We start from the raw sequence: 18,463 nt of genomic DNA on the forward strand, positions 1-18,463 counted from the left end.
GTTGCTTCCCTCCAGCCTTGCTGACCTTTGCTTGTCTCCACCACTGCTGACTGTTGGGCTGGGCCAGGGAGATGGCAGTACTCTCGTCAGTCGGCCTTGCAGAAGGGAGGCCCTCTGAGTGCCTCTATCCTTTCGCATTAAACTTTGCGGGGTTTGCCATGCTGAAGGCTGCAACTGGTGCCAAAGCATCGGGTGTATTTACAAATTAGTATATAGCATATAACGGTAAAAGGATAGAAGGAGAACAAAAATAGAGAAAAAGGGTTATTTTCTGTTTGGAACACACTGTTTCAGCACTCTGGTGGCAGAGCTGTTTTATTCAAATACCAGGGTGGAGAATCTTGGGGAGTATAGGGGAGCTTGATTTGCTTTGTCTCCTTGCAGGGTGTCTCAAAGCTTTAGTGCATAACCTTTTGATATTAATGAACATCCATTATATTTAAGCAATTGCTAAATGAGTTGCTACAAATAGTATTTCAGTAATAAATAAGACTATCAGCTCCATACAACTCTCTCTCTGTATTTCTCAGTATGACTCTTCGGAAGATTGTGTCGTCCTGCCACTTTCGCACACGCAGAAACATGAGTGAAGACAATTATGTTGTCATTACTTAGAATTCCTCATGGGGGAGAAAGAAACTATGCACTGTAGCTTTAAAGTGTCCCCAATATGGAATATGTAACTGTGGAGAATGATAGAGAACGTTCGGTTACATTGTGACCTTGGTTCTATGAGTGAAGAGCCTATCTCTCCAGGGCAAGGCCACTCAAATACCATTCCAATCCGTTTTAATCAGTGAACCCATGCACAGCTGGGCCTTTTATGCCCTGGCATGGGATACGTAGTGATGGGTCTTAAAGTGATATTCACGTCAACTTCCCCTGGTGGGTCAGTCCCCCGTACATATTGAATATGTAACTGTGTGGAGAGATAGCCTCTTCACTCAGAGAACCAAGGTTACATTGTAACCAAACGTACTGGTTGACGTATTAGTCCCTTACATGTGGAGATGTGGTAAATTATAAAGGTTAAGTATTTTGTATCGTTTCTTTATTGTTAAATGCACCATTCCAGGCTCTGTACTCTCTAAATCTATAGAAAGCATGTTTTTAAATGCCTCCTGTACATAATGTTAAAACTATAAAATGTTTTGACTAAAGAACGCTCAGCTAACGTGTTATCATCTTGACCAGTGAAAGTTTGTACAAACCTGTCTCAGAAGGTATTTGCTGCGTTACTGTAAGGCGCTCATCTGGGATCTAATCTTAACCAACTTGAGTCTTCCTGGGTCCCCTCGTTGAGGTTAACACTCACCGACTGGTAATTTTGCTTTTGCTTTTATTTTCTTGATCCACACCATTTCCTCATGTTTGTGTGAAGTCAGTAAACTTTCTTCACAGTCTGGCTCCGAAACCAATGATACATAATATAAACTTTTTGTTTGTTGTTGTGCAATGGAAATGAAGCATAAGCATTAATACTGTATTGTGTTTTTGAATAGTTTGTACAAACGTGTCTCAGAAGTTTGCTTACCTGTTACTGTACTGCATTCATTTAGGATCCGCTCTTAATCAACTTGATAACCTCCTGAGCTCTCTTAAATACTAAAATCTTTTGCAGTTGATAAATATCCCTGATTTATAAGCATAATAACAGTGTGGGAATAGAGATAGCTCGGGACGTTGTAATCTTGGTTCTCTGAGTGAAGAACTATCTCTAGAGAGGTAGTCTCAATATGATAGAGAACATACTCTTACTCACTTAAAGTTAAGTTTTATTGTGTAGAGTCTGAAGAAAACACACTTCACATACACAGTTGTCTTTATTGAAGAGCAGGAAATGTTCAGAATAAAGTGATACAGAGCTTAAATACTCAATCATTAACATCATTGTTACAACAGCCATTTGATTTGATATGGTTTGATTTAATTTCATTAACAAGTTTAACAGTGGAACCCATATACAATTATTACTTTGATATAACCAGTTGTGTTACTGTATTATAATCACGTTGTATTCTATATTGAAAACAATTAAAGAGGCTTTCACCAAAATGATTTGACAACATTATTGGACTTTGCTTTCCACTTCAGTGAGTGTTGGTAATTCTTAGCTCTGCTATCATGATGAAGGCTTTCTCAGCCTTTGACGGAGATTTTTTCGATAACTGTGATACCAGCACTCTTATACTCTTTAACAGCATCTGTGTTGAGAAGCAGGGTGATGGCCTTAATGAGCTTGGTGACGTAATCTTTCTTGTGCCACAGCTACATCTTGTTACCTCCGGTCCCCTCGTTGACGGTAACACTCACTAAAGTGTAACCTTGCTGCTGAAGGGACTGATACTCAAGATCATTGGTGGAGATTTTCAGATCAGTGAGTGCACATTTGGGGTCAGTGGTCTGACGGTACCAGATGAAGACAGGGGCTCCTCCTGCACCTCTGTTAGTCTCTTCATCCACACGGATATAACCTGCCATTAAGTAGTCATGGTCTGATCCGTAAGAATGACTGGCTCTGACATCACAGATGTAGGTTTTCTTCTCTCTCTTCACCCAGTCGTACATTCATTTTCCTTTCTACCGGTTCAGATTACTGGCTAGTCTCTCCCAGCCGTCGCTGAACTTCAGGGTTTCACTTTCTGCATTTGTAGAGAAATGCTCAACCAGGTTGAGTCACCAGGGCACCTATCATCAGTTTTAAAGCCAGAACATGAAGAAATTCCACTGACTTGACACACAAGTGTGTGTGTGTGTGTGTGTGTGTGTGTGTGTGTGTGTGTGTGTGTGTGTGTGTGTGTGTGTGTGTGTGTATGTTACTGAGAAGGTGTGAGTTCCACAGAACTGATCAAACCAGTTCACTTCTGAGGGTGGGAACATGTGTGTACAGCAGCAAAATGACCAGTTACGTTGAGACTGCAGGCAAATGTGGCCCCAAATCCGATTTTTTTTGGGGTCAAGTGACCAGGTCAGGCTTCTTCAGAAGTAGTGTGAACACTCAAATCTAGCCCAGATCTGATTTTTTCAAATCAGATTCAGGCCACTTCCATATGTGGTCCTGAATCCGACCCAGATCAGATTTTTTTCAATCCGGCCGCAGTGTGAACAACCGAGGCGGATTTGATTCGACTTTTACCTTAATAACCCTCGCTTCGCCCTCTCTCCCCGCGGGGAGGGGCGGGGCCGCCTGCTCCCGGTGCAGCTGACAACCTGGGCGGACTGTCCTCTGTGTGCCCCAACCGCGTCGCCAGGGTGGGGATCGGCTCACATAAAAAGGCGATGTCGGCAACTCACCCGATCTGTCTTGAAACATGGACAAAGGAGTTTAACGCGCTCGCGAGTCAGAGGGTCGCCCCGTGGCGCAATGAAAGTGAGGGACGCCCCCGGCCCGGCTGAGGTGGGATCCCGGTCCCTCGGGTCGGGCGCACCACTGGCCCGTCTGCGCTCGCACCGTCGGGGAGGTGGAGTGTGAGCGTGCCGAGGCCGAAGCCGGAGGAAACTCTAGTGGAGGCCCGTAGCGGTCCTGACGTGCAAATCGGTGGTCCGGTCACACAGACCTCTGTAGTGAATTTGCAGCCATAACCCCACAAAAGGCCAAAATAGCCAATTTTCTCTCTTTCTCTTCATTCTTCTCCTCCTCAGCACCTGCTCATTAATGCTATGGCTGCCATTAGGCCTACACAAATGTTTTGAAATAAAAGTGAAAATGCTGACTTCCCCATAACCTCCCTAACTTTAGTGCAACAGCGTGCTCCGTCTGATGTCATTGTTATTGGTCTTTTAGCGCAGGGTTGGAATGACTTAGGACTCTTGGGGGGTCCCCTAAAATGTAATTATAAAATATACAGAAGACTACCTTGCTACACTATATGCTGGGGGAAAATTATATTGACATATTTTGAAGGTGGGATAATGGTCTTGGGATGTTTTTCATGGTTTGGGCTAGTCCCAGTATTGTAGTGGTGTCTGGAGAAGTGGATTGGCTATAATCTAACAGGTAACCCTCTAATTCTGGAGCAACAAAGTTACAGCACCTTATATAAATCCCTGACATGACAAAGTGGATAACAGGTAATTCTTTCCTTGAGCAAGGAAGTTAACTAAGTTACCTAAATCCACCAGGTGTACTCATTATGGCAGCACCATGCACCTTCAAAGGGTTTGATCAAATACAAATGGCATTTCTCATCCCTTATGTTAATGGAATTTGTAAAACAACTAGCCAGCTGGATTGAATAATAATGATGTCTATAAAAACTGTACCTACATTAGATGGTTTACTTTGTTTTAAAGTAGTCAATCTATAACCTGAATTAAAATCTTTAGGGACAGGTTTAAAAAAAAAAAAAAAAAAAAAAAGAAAGATATTCTAACATGACTGAAAGCCATTAAAATGACAATAATCCAATAGTTACCACATTATTCAAAATCACTGACTGGACAATTAGGTTGTTATGCTAGCTTTGAATAACTAGTCTAACTGCTATATGTCTGCTGTTAGCTGGCAGATTATTTGGCTTCATACCTATGCTTCATACACATACAGCTAGCAAGAAACGTTGACAAACGCACTCTTCTAATCATTACGTTACACTGGGTATCTAAGTTAGTTAATGCAACTTTTGATATAGGAACACCAACTCCAAATATTTTACTATAATAAGCAATTATTATGGAGATATAAACATAATCGAAGCACTTACAGGATTTTCATTAGGGATTTCAGTCTTTGTGAGGCTTCGTTTTTGCCGCGTTCAACAATAAACATACGTGTCTGCGTCATTTACTGTACTGTATGCGCCGGAGGACCACAACAACAATCTGTGATGCTATTAGCTGCCCTGATTGCTGCCCAATCGCGCTAGGAAATACATTAATTATTGTTATAAATATAAAACGTCACTAAAGACCTATAATTTTCACAATCATTTTTAATGTTAAAAATATTTGTCGGGGAACCCCCAAAATCTAAAATAAATTCTTATGGGGGTCCGGGACCCCCACACACACCCTCATTTCGAACCCTGCTTTTGTATGCGGGTCATTTCAAAACCGCAAACAGTTCACACTGAAATCTGATATAGGCCACATTTTAAAAGGTGATGTGAACAGCCACATAAAAATCGGATCTGAGCAAAAAATCAGAATTAGGCATTAAGACTTGCGGTGTCAACGTAGCCTTAGTGACCGGATTTTTAATTATTTTCCGCCTTGACAAATTAAAAAGTTGGATCTTCAACCTGTTTTTCCTATTTTCCGTTTTTATTCAGAGGATCAGAAATTTAGAAAATTACAAAATTGCGTCTGGGCTCCAATTATTCAATACTGCAATGATATTCTCTCCCTTGTTCCACCTAGTTACCAACGATTGGTTAGCTATTCTCGTGGATGTGTCTGGATGTGTTTAGACGATCATTCAAGAAGACTCGGGGCAGTCACATCGACGCCGGATAATTGTGAGAATAGAATTCCGAATCTTGTTGAGAAGAGGGGAGATGAATGTTCGGATGGTGAATGAATGAACAACACACAGCACAGCAACACAATCCTTTTTTTACTTTTGAGTCTGACCATCACAGCGCCACCTTTTCCTTTTCTTTTTTGGCTTTCCACTATTAGATGTTACTGAAATAAGAGGTTGTTGCGGCCCGCCACACGGGTTGAGCAGAGACTGCACAGTTTGACCAGCACGGGCGGGGAAAAGTCCTGACTCTCCCAATTGCCAATACGCCTCCATGTGGTCCTGTGTATTGGTGGAGGATGACACTTTAAATATAGACACTAAGGCGATCTTGATTCAAGTATGTGCTGGACATTGACAAGCGTTTCACCTCTCGGTGAACGCTGAATGTTTTGTATATTCGACTTCCACACGTCATCCATTCTCATTCTGTCTTTAGGTCTGGCTGCTGTGCTTTCGAGTGGGGGGCGTAGAGCTAGGCAGAAAGAGGTCTTGTTCCCGCTTTTGTCTTAAATAGTCTGTAATTCAAACTAAATGTATCTTCCATTCTTCTAGGAATGAACAAACCCAAGTATTTAATAAACTGTTTAGACTAATTCCAATTTAATTGATAAAAATTGGAAATTGGCATTATCTCAGTTTTAACTTTGCAGCCTGATAACTTTCCAAAGCTTTCAAACAATAATAAAAAAAAATGGAATTGAATTCCCTGGGTCATGAATATACAACAAAATATTGTCTGCATACAAAGATATGAGGTGCTCCTCCATCCCAATTTCCACACCTTTGATATGATCATGAGCTCTAATTGATGCAGCTAAAGGTTCGATAACAATAGCAAACAATGCAGGTGACAGTGGGCAACCCTGTCTCGGCCTCTTGAAAGTACAAAGGGTTTAGAGTAGTTAGCATTAGTTTTAACCACCGCCATAGGGGCACTGTACAAAATATGTATCCAATGGCAGAATTTAGGACCAAAATTAAATCTTCTGAGAACAGATTTAAGATAATCCCATTCAACCCTGTCAAATGCTTTCTCCGCATCGACAGAGAGTATTACATTTGGAGAATTTATATCGTTAGTATGATAAAGAATATCAAAGTACCTGCGTAAATTATCAATAGAAGTACGACCAGGAACAAAACCTGTCTGATCTAAATGAATAAGACTAGGTAAAACTTTTTCAAGGCGCAGTGCTAGAAATTTGGCAATAATTTTGTAGTCAACATTTAGAATTGAGATTGGCTTATTGAAGAACATTGAAGAGGATCCTTACCCTTTTTTAGGAGTAAGGTTATGGAGGCCAGGTATAAGGACAGCGGGAAGTGACCTTTACTAAAACAAACATCAATCACAGCAAGAAACAGGGGCATTAAATAACTTGAAAAATGTCTATAAAACTCAATTGGCAGTCCATCCAAACCCGGAGCTTTACCACTTTTAAGTGTGGCCATGGCAGTCTGCAGCTCCTCTAAAGACACATCCCCATCTAATAATAATCTTCTTGTGTTAAGGTAGGTAATAAAGTTTTCTCCAAAAAAGATCTGCATCTGCCCAGGTCACACTGTGAAGTAGATGTATATAGTTCACTATAGTGATATATAGTGACTATATGATTTAAAAGCATCATTGATCTGAAGAGGGTCCATGGTAATGCCGCCATCTTGTTTTTTGATTTTAAGAATTGTTCTATCTTCCGACTCTTTTTTTGATCTGCCTCGTTAATAGTTTGCCTGCCATTTCACCCTGTTCTACATAGGATAATTTGGATTTTGCATGAGTATTAATAGAATTATACTTCAACTTAAGTTCATCTATCAGCAATACAATATTGGAGTCATTACTTACATAGTGTTCCTTCTCCAAATTAATTATATCCTTTTCAATACATTACAACTCATTTTTTGTTTTCTTTTTAAATGATGATGTAAAGTATATCACACACCCTCTTATATAGGCCTTAAGCATGTCCCATATTATCAATGGACACTCTGAGCTATTTTGATGTGCCTCAATGAACATTTCCAAATACGCATTCATATACGATGTAAATTCCTCTTTTAAGAGTAACCATGGCTTGAGGTTTGATGCTTTCCAAATTCTAATTCACAAATCAAAGCAGAGTGGTCTGAATGAATCCTAGCATAGTAAGAACAGTTTATAATTTTGAAATATAATCAGGTGGGATAAATAAAAAATCTAAACGTGAATATGAATCATGCACATGGGATTAGAAAGAGAACACTTTCTTCTCTGGTTGAAGCGTTCTCCATGCTTCATAGAGTCCTACATTTCGTGTATTATTTACCAAAGCTCTTGACATATTAGATAATACATATTTATTTTGAGATGATCTATCCAATTTTGCATCCAGTACACAATTAAAATCTCCACCTCAAAATATTGGAATATCATAATGGAGTAACATAATATAAAGATCATTAATACATTTAGGATCATCATAATTAGGACTATATGAATTCAGTAGAATAACCTCTTCATGGACTAAAAAACCTCTAACAAATATATATCTACCACATGGATCCGATTTAATTTCTTCTAGGGAGAAAGGTATATTTTTACAAATAAGAATAGCCACCCCTCTCGAATTAGATGTAAATGACGAATAATACACTTTCCCAAACCACCTAGAGTTAAGATGATCATGAGAAGAAGATATGAGGTGAGTCTCTTGTAAATAAGTTATGTTTATTTTATTTCCTTCAAGGTGCAACAAGACTTTCCTCTTTTTTTGCAGAACTCCCCAACCGTTTAACATTCCAACTCAGAAATTTATATTTCGGTATTGCATAGAAACAACATAATATAAGTACTTATGAAACCAAGAAAAAAAACACACAAAAATGAAAAGGAAATACATACTTTATTACAGAGGGTCCTCAATTTATAGTTATATTTAGTTATGTAGAGTCAGGAGTGGAAGTCATTATAATAAAAGTGCATTTCACCCTAAGAAACAATACAGTATACCTAACCTTTATAATTAACCCCATCTCCACATGTAAGGGACTATTCAATTACTACTCTGTGTGCACACCACATGGTGTTCAGATGCATGCAGACAAATAAACATGTAATAGCATTATTCTTTATAGAGCTTTACATTTTAAAACTTGAGATTGATTAAAACCGATGCCTTTTTTCCAACCGGCAAATGCAAAAACACAATATTAATGCTAATGCTTTGTTTCCATTGCACAACAACAAACCAACGGTTTATTTTATGTGTCATCAGCTTTCAAGCCAGAACCTGAAGACATTCCACTGACTTGAGCACACAAACAAATGTGGTTTAATAAAAAAAAAAAAATGTCTTTCTCTCCTTGATCTATACATTTTCCTCATAGTCCTGCCAAGAACAATTTTATCTTGTTTAATCAAAGCAGGTGAAACTGAAACAAACCCTTCTGAGGGTGGGAACATGTGTGCACAGCAACAAAATTACCAGTGTGTGTGTGTGTGTGTGTGTGTGTGTGTGTGTGTGTGTGTGTGTGTGTGTGTGTGTGTCTGCGTGTGTGTGTTGTGTGTGTGTGTGTGTGTGTGTGTGTGTGTGTGTGTGTGTGTGTGTGTGTGTGTGTGTGTGTGTGTGTGTGTGTGTGTGTGTGGGTGGGTGGGGTGGGTCTCACATAATGTACAATAATTAAAAAGAGCTGCTCATCAGTATTCAAGCCAGAACATGAAGAAATTCCACTGACTTGAACCCACAAACATGAGGAAGTAGTGTGGTTTAATCAAAGCAGGTAACTTAAACAAACACTTCAGAGGCTGGGAACATGTGTCAGCAACAAAATTACCAGTTAGTGACCGGAGGCAACATGGTGTTACAGTTTTCTCGATTGCTAAGACACATTTCTTGAAAGCTACTCTCCTTTTCTCTAAACTGTGAACACAAACCCAATTTTCAAGCTACATTCACAAAACCTCAGACTCTTCTTGCAAACCAAACTTTCACCTCAAAACTGTTCAATCTGTGCTCAAAACTGAACTATGTTGTCAAATCGTGCCCGAGTCAATCAAAATTAAAAACACTACGTAGAAAAATAGAAAACACAATGCTCAGGACATGAAGCTGGAGAAATAAATGTTTATTGTTCACTGTAGGCTAAATGCATGTTGCATTTAGCACTTTACAAAAAGACAAAACAGAAATCTTGTGCATTTACAGCTAGCACTTGTAAAACAAACAGAAATCTTATGTGTTTGCCACTTGTGTACAGTAAGCCCATGTAAAAATAAAGTAAAAAATATACAAATAAGTGCATTACTCAGCCACAGCATCATGTCTCCGTACTGGGTCAGGCCACAGGACTTCATCCACATCACCCGGCCACATTTTGTCTGGCCAGCAAGGGGAAAAACCCTGGCATGCCATATCCAGGCGGCACTTGCCACACCCACCTATGTCACCACAGGCAAGTCCATGGCTTGTAGGAGATTTACCCTGGTGTAAGGTTGGCGTTCATATACCTTCCACCGCCATGAGGAGAATAATTCCTCAATGGGGTTTAGGAAAGGGGTGATTGACAAAAGGATTGATACAACCTTGATTGAGTCTGTTAGCTAGAGGACACGATCAACAGTAGAGAGGCTGACACTGTTGATACCCTCAAAATGTACATGGTCCTCAATGATCTTCTGCTGAATTTCACTCAGTTTAATGGCATTGTTCTCCGGACCATATCAACAATTAGGGTCTCTTGGTGGGGAGAAAATACCTGTCCTCCCACCCCCATGTGGCAGTTTTCAATTCTACAAAAGAGAACATGGAGTTACAAAAAATATACATGGAATACTAGGCCTACAAACAGTTAGACCAACCCTCCATTACAATATTACAGTACATTGGTACAGTGATGTACTGAAACATATATTTACTTACAGTATACTGTGGTACAGTATATAGTATGTCATACAGTAATTGCCGTCACCATTTACATACTGTACTATAATGTCAAAAAAGGTAATTACTGTTCTCTTCTCTACATCTTTGGATTATGGTGGACACAGTGAATCTACTGATGTTTGGTTGTACCCTTTGTCCAGCCTCCCTCATGCTCATATCATGGACAAGAACATGGTCAATCACAGTAGCTCTATTTCATCAGATATTACTGTTCTTTGTCTTGACCACCTCACCTCCTCTCACACGAACTCTTCCTCTCAGATTTCTATCCATTGTAGGGCCTCACAAACCAGTGCTCTCTGAACTGGCTTATATGTTCCTCACATCATTAGCCACAAGTGTGATACATTTTGAGTTGTTGTGTTCAAGTGGTGACAACTGTGCTTTAATTGTGTTTGACTTTTGACACCTGTGCTCACAATTATGCAGCACGGGTGCATCACAATGAAAATGTGTTGGCAAGTTGTTTCTAAACAGGTGAAAAGTGCTTATGGTTTTGCCAAAGAGTGATTGATTCAATCACTGGGTTCAGGCAACTGAGAATTTGGTTCAGACAATAGGGTTTAGTGTTTTAGCAATTGAGAAAAACTGTACATAACAACACATTCAAAACAGAATGGATTTCAGCCTGGTGCATTTCAGACAAAACGAAAATAATATATTGAAGCAAACTGCAGATTTTCCTTCTTTCTTGTTTACCTAAAAACTGGTATATCATAAAATTAAAATGTCATGTGAAAGAATTTCACTTACCTTATATTGATTAGTGTGAAGTCACTGACATTATTGAAACTGTAAAGATGAGTGACAGTGTGTGTTGTCTCCATGAGGATTGGTCATAGTGTCTCGCTGCACTGATCCTGCTCTGAGACGTGTGTGAAGAGTTGTGTTGCTGTGAATGAGTTTTGCACTATGTGAACTGTTGAGCTCAGGTGACTGTTGGTAATGCAGACTGTAGTTAGAGTTTTGCACATGTGGCTTCAGTTGTGACCACTGTCGTTTAGCAGTCCAAAAAAACTCTAATTAAAGTACAGAAATATTCCACTGCTAAACTTGTTATTAAGGAAATAAATTAAACTATTTTACTGTAAATGGCTGTTTCAACAATGATGTTAATAAATGAATGAATGAATGAATTAATGAATATTAAAGCTCTGTATCTCTTTATTCAAATGTGCAGCTCACAGCAACTTAATACAATATCTTTGTTTGTTTGATATGTAGTGTTTTTTATTGAGTTTCCTTTAAGTGAATTTAAGCTGGGCTTTTATTATATGTGGGGACACACAGAAGAACCAGTACTATGGCAGCTTTATTTTTTCTTCAACATTTATTGTGCAGTTGATTTGTTTCATTCACAGTTTATTACAGTTTTTTCCAACTGCTTACACACAAAATCTTTTCATGCCACACCATTTTTGAAACCTCTCACTCAAAGTGCAAAACTACACAGCAAATCACCAAAACCATAAGCTATTTCTCAGCCTTTCACTCAGTTTTCAATTGCATAAAACACTTCACACAATTCTCTACCTAAGAGAGAAAATCTAACAGGAAGTGACTTGCTTTCCTTTTCCAAACACAAGAAAATCATTGCTAAACTTATTTACCGGTGCACACACACACTCCTCACATGTGCAAACACATTATGCTTAACTGAACTCTAACCAATCACTGCTTTAGTATAGGCCTATACATAGGTCAGAGGTCAGATTACCTGTTTTGAACAATGGATGCCTCCTCCTCCTCTTCGTTGTTGTCCCCTGTCTCTCCCTCCAACTCCTCTTGCTCTCTGTCTACTGTTGGCATCAATTGTTCAAAACGGGTAATCTGACCTTTGACCTCTGTATAGGCCTATACTAAAGCAGTGATTGGTTAGTGTTCAGTTATGACATAATGTGTTTGCAAATGTGAGTAGTGTTGCTGCGTTCATGCCACCTGGGAATAACAGGGAAAGCCCCCGTGATTACGTTGTTTTTCCGACTGCCAGCGTTCACATGGTCGGGATGCGTGTTCTTCTTCTTCTGTAATATTGCCGTTTGGCATAACAACTTGTTTCATGACTGCCACCAACGGTTGGCCGTAGCCTAGAGCAGTGGTTCCCAACCTTTTTTCCTTGGTGCCCCCCCTACTTATGTCTAAGAAAAGCTGAGCCCCCACCCCCCCCGAAACCAAAGTTGAGATAACTCTCGAGGTAGTACCTTATTTTCTTTTTTGATACAGAGCAGTTATCAGGACTTTTATGTTTCTCTGCCATGTTTCATCCATAAAATAATGATGCCGTGGTGGCAGGAAAGATGAGGATGATAGCAGCTAGCAGATGACCTGATGACAGCAAGTGTCCCGGGTTAAGAGGTCCTGGAGGTTTGGCTTACTAAGTAGCCTGCCTCCAATTTTAAGCGAGAACAAAAATATATATTTTTTATACCGACTTTTGTATATATTCTTATTATAATTTGTTTAACGTGCACATTTTTTTTTTAACCTCAAACCAGATAAAGACTTGCGCACCCCCTGTGATCTTTGCCCACCCCTCTAAGGGGTGCCTGGACCCCAGGTTGGGAACCACCGGCCTAGAGCATCAGGTGGGTGAAAACACGGAGGCCCGAGTTTCCCACCTCTGATTCCCACGGGAAGTGACGTGAATGCTGACGTTTTCACTCGGAAAATTTTTTTACGATGTCTATGAACGCAGCATATGTGTGTGCACTGGTAAATAAGTGTAGCATTTTGATTGGTTGTGTTTAGAAAAGTAAAGCAAGTCACTTCCTGTTAGATTTTTGTGTCTTAGGTAGAGAATTGTATGTAATACAATGCATTCAGTTTTCAAATGCATGCAATTGAAAACTGAGTGAAATAGCTTTCGAAATAGCTTATGGTTTTGGAGATTTGCTGTGTAGTTTTGCACTTATAGATTGAGAGGTTTTAAAAATTGTGTGACATGAAAAGATTTTGTGTGTAAGCATTTGGAAAAAAACTGTAATGCTATATCTGTATCTGGCTTTTGTTTGATATCTAGTGTAGGTAAAAAAATGCTTTTTATATTGAGTTTCCTCTTGCAAAATGCTCTATGTGAATTCAAGCTGGGCTCTTATAGTGAAGGGTAGATGTGGAATAGCTAGCGCTATGGCAGCGTTTTATTCCTGTCAACCTTTATTGTGTGGTTGATTCGTTTTATTCACAGTTTATTAATATCCAATATCCAACGCTGTCCAAACTGCTCCAAATTCCAAACCCCAAGTTCATAGTGTACCCAGGAAGCCAAGTGTGAAGTAGATCAGATGAACAGTTCTTGAGATATTTGAAAGAAACACACACCCCCCCCCCCCACACACACACACACACACACACATACACAGAGGTTCCTCAATTTATAGTTAGATTTAGTTATGTAGACTCTGGAGTGTAAGTCATTATAGTAAAGGTGCATTTCAGCCTAAGAAATGATACAGTATACCTAACCTTTATAATTAACCCCATCTCCACATGTAAGCAACTATTCAAGTACTACTCTGTGTGCACACCACATGGTGTTCAAATGCATGCAGACAAATAAACATGTAATAGCATTATTCTTTATAGAGCTTTACGTTTTAAAACTTGAGATTGATTAAAACCGATACCTTGTTTCCAACCGGCAAATGCAAAAACACAATATTAATGCTAATGCTTTGTTTCCATTGCACAACCACAAACCAACGGTTTATTGTATGTGCCTTCAGTTTTCAAGCCAGAACGTGAAGACATTCCATTGACATGAGCACACAAACAAATGTGGTTTAATAAAAAAGCTTGAGCTATACCTCTTCCTCATAGTCCTGCCAAGTGCAATGTTATCTTGTTTAATCAAAGCAGGTGTAACTTAAACAAACACTTCTGAGGTTGGGAACATGTGTGTACAGCAACCAAATTAACAGTTAGTGACTGGAGGCAACATGGTGTTAACGTCCAGGAACCTAAGGCCATTTTTAGAAATTCCTTTTCCGTCTGGTTTTATTTTCTAAAAAAGCTTGTAAAACATCAACCCTGTTGTCTATAGTCAATCAATGTACATCATTTTTTTCAGGAAAAACTGGGCTATTAGAATATTTGAGCTGTAGTGAGGTCAATTGAAAGTAAAAAAAGGTTGTATGACCTTAAAAACAATAAACAATAAATAAAACAGAAAATGAATCTCACAGATATTTATTGATATCTCACACAGAACAATAAAAGCTAAGCCAATCTCCTGTCTAAATCAGTTCCCATATGTCTTGGGTGTCAAACTGTGAAGAAATAAACATTATAACTTATATAGTTGACAAAATATATACAATTTTTCAAAAAAAGTCCAGACGCTTTTGCCAATAATCAAAATAATAATGTTCAAATGTATTGATATCACACAAATAGCAAGCATTTGTGTTGTCTAAAACAGTTATCCTATATATTTGGAGTCATCCAGTGCAAAAATAAACATAATGAACATTATAACTCATATAAATGACAAAAAAAGGCCCTAATGTATCCCAAATATCTAAACAGTGACACCATTCTTCTCTGTTCTTCTCTCTCTTTTTCACTTTACTCTTTGTACTCGCTCCTATTTCCTTGAGTGAACTCTCTTTTTGACTATATACTCTTTGTGTGATGGACCTGCCTTCCCATTAGTTGAAAAACGTCAAAACAGTCTTGCAAAGCATCATGGGAGATTTATACTAGACTGTAGCAGCCGGTAGCACAGAGCTAGCGGCAGAAATGACGGAAAATTGATAAATTACGGACATCGAGTGGATAAATCTTGGATGTAAGCGTTTGGATTTATTGCTGAACAACTCCGAAAAGAGGCACAAGTTCCAGGCTGAATAGAAAACCTTCTGGAAAGGCTACGAAGACAACAATGACACCCCCATGACGGCTAGCTTCTTAGCTTCTAGCTGGAAAAAACGGTAAGAAGATCGATAAAAGTTTCATTAAATAATCTAAATATTAATCGGAGGTTCCGATCCCATAGGGCTCTGAGGTTAACAACACATTCAAAACAGAATGGATTTCAGCCTGGTTCATTTCAAACACTGCTGATTACAATTTCAGCTGAAAGCCTCAGCAGGTGTCTTTTTTTTTAGACTTGTTGAAAATATATTGTAAAGCTTACAATGTAAACAGCTGTAGTTACTGGTTACTTTACAGTACAAGCAGGGTTCGAAATGACTTAGGACTCTTGGGGGGTCCCCTAAAATGTAATTATAAAAAATACTGAAGACTACCTTGCTACACTATATACTGCAGGCAAAATTATATTGACATATTTTGAAGGTGGGATAATGGTCTTGGGATGTTTTTCATGGTTTGGGCTAGTCCCAGTATTGTAGTGGTGTCTGGAGAAGTGGATTGGCTATAATCTAACAGGTAACCCTCTAATTCTGGAGCAACAAAGTTACAGCACCTTATATAAATCCCTGACATGACAAAGTGGATAACAGGTCATTCTTTCCTTGAGCAAGGAAGTTAACTAAGTTACCTAAATCCACCAGGTGTACTCATTATGGCAGCACCATGCACCTTCAAAGGGTTTGATCAAATACAAATGGCATTTCTCATCCCTTATGTTAATGGAATTTGTAAAACAACTAGCCGCTGGATTGAATAATAATGATGTCTATAAAGACTGTACCTACATTAGATGGTTTACTTTGTTTTAAAGTAGTCAATCTATAACCTGAACTAAAATGTAATAATAATGTAATAACTATAACAATAACAATAACTTATTTCACCAGTAAATTGCTGTTTAACCCCAGATGGGAAAAGGGTATTTTACAAATACTGTGAATGCACCACGAGGCTACCTGTTTTAAGTGAATGCACCGTCTGTGTTGTTTAATTCCGACAACGGCAGTTGCGAGTGAATGCACCGTCTGTGTTGTTTAATTTCGACAACGTCAGCTGCAAGTGAACGCACCGTCTGTGTTGTTTAATTCCGACCATATAAACATACTGTATATCTATGAATTGCGACAACGGCAGCTGCTGCGCTGCAGTGCAGACTGTTACATCCCGCTGTTGAAGTCCTCCACAGTGAAATACAGTCACACTTTACACTGTTTAACGTTAGCTGTCAGCATTTTACCGGTGTTTAATCCAGCTGCTAGCTAAAGGTAGGCTAACGTTACATGCTGTCAGGTGTAGTGTAAAGTCAAGCACCGAAATGAGGCACCGAAACTTTCGTTCTTATTCGGTCTCGTTACTACCGTTTACGTCGGCACCGGTTCCCTATTGGCACCGAGTTTCGGTACCCAACCCTACTGGACAATTAGGTTGTTATGCTAGCTTTGAATAACTAGTCTAACTGCTATATGTCTGCTGTTAGCTGGCAGATTATTTGGCTTCATACCTATGCTTCATACACATACAGCTAGCAAGAAACGTTGACAAACGCACTCTAATCATTACGTTACACTGGGTATCTAAGTTAGTTAATGCAACTTTTGATATAGGAACACCAACTCCAAAGCAATTATTATGGAGATGTAAAAACATTATCGAAGCACTTACAGGATTTTCATTAGGGATTTCACTCTTTGTGAGGCTTCGTTTTTGCCGCGTTCAACAATAACATACGTGTCTGCGCCATAGACTGTACTGTATGCGCCGGAGGACCACAACAACAATCTGTGATGCTATTAGCTGCCCTGATTGCTGCCCAATCGCGCTAGAAAATAAATAAATAATTGTTATAAATATAAAACGTCACTAAAGACCTATAATTTTCACAATCATTTTTAATGTTAAAAATATTTGTCGGGGACCCCCCAAAATCTAAAAATAAATTTTTATAGGGGGTCCCTAATGACTTATGGGGGGTCCGGGACCCCCCCAGACTCCCCTCATTTCGAACCCTGAGTACAAGTCATATGATGAGCTTATAAAATAAACTAGAAAGAAACGCTTTGCAGCTGTATGCCATATATTTCAGTGTATGAATTTCAGTGTAAACTGACAATAAATGTGTATTGTATCATATATGACTTTGAGGCAATAAAAAGGTATTAAGTGTATTTTTTGGCAAAACATGGATGCTTTACATACATCTTCAACTTGGCTTCACAGAAGATCTATACAGTTTCAAGATTAGTGTCACCAACTCAGTATCCGAAAAATCTGTTTCTGCGTTATGCCGTTGAAAAACGGCAAGGAAAGTGTGTCTGCAGAATATGATGATGTCACAGTGAAGTTGACCCTTGACCTTTTGGATATAAAATGTCATCACTTCATCATTTTATCCTATTAGACATTTGTGTGAATTGTTGTCATAAATAGCGCAGGAATTCTTGAGTTATGACCAAAAAATGTGTTTTATAAGGTCACAGTAACATAAGTCTATATCCTTTGCGTTCCACTTCTGGGATTGCTCCGAAGCTGCAGGAAATTCCACCACTTTGTGTTGGAATTTTAAATTTGGTGGATTTATGAGGACTATGGTTAACTGCTCCTCAGATCCAGCTAGCCAGACTATCTGTCCAATCTGAGTTTTCTCTCGAACAACTATTTTGCAGCGGCTCCATGCGGACCTTAGCACCGCCCACAACAATTCTGATTGGTTTAAAGAAATGCCAATAAACCAGAGCAAGTTTTCCTACCATCCCCGAATGCTATGTAGAGTAGCCAGACCCTCCTTCAGGACTCTTTGCAGGAGGGTCTGGCAAAGCGAGATTACAGTAACATTGACCTTTGACCTCCAAAATCTAATCAAGTCATATTTGATTCAAAGTGGATGTCTGTGCCAAAGTTGAAGAAATTCCCACAAGGGAGATATCGAGTTTACAAAAACGGGATGGACGGACCACCCCAAAAACATGTCTTCCATTATTTTGAAACTATTTAGGAAAATCCCATTTTGCCAGATTAGATCAAAAGCTTCTTTTGAAATCAAAGCAGTTCTGATAGACATTTCTATTGTCTATTCTATACGTGTATACGAGTGTGAAGGGTGAAGATGTGCTCTGTTTGATAGTGTGGTGTAAAACCAATCAAACATTCAAAATTTTTAAACAACTGCAAATCTTGGACAACATGTTTTGGCAATAATTGTCCTTAA

Source organism: Perca fluviatilis, chromosome 18 (assembly GCF_010015445.1).
Source record: "Perca fluviatilis chromosome 18, GENO_Pfluv_1.0, whole genome shotgun sequence".
NCBI lineage: Eukaryota > Metazoa > Chordata > Actinopteri > Perciformes > Percidae > Perca > Perca fluviatilis.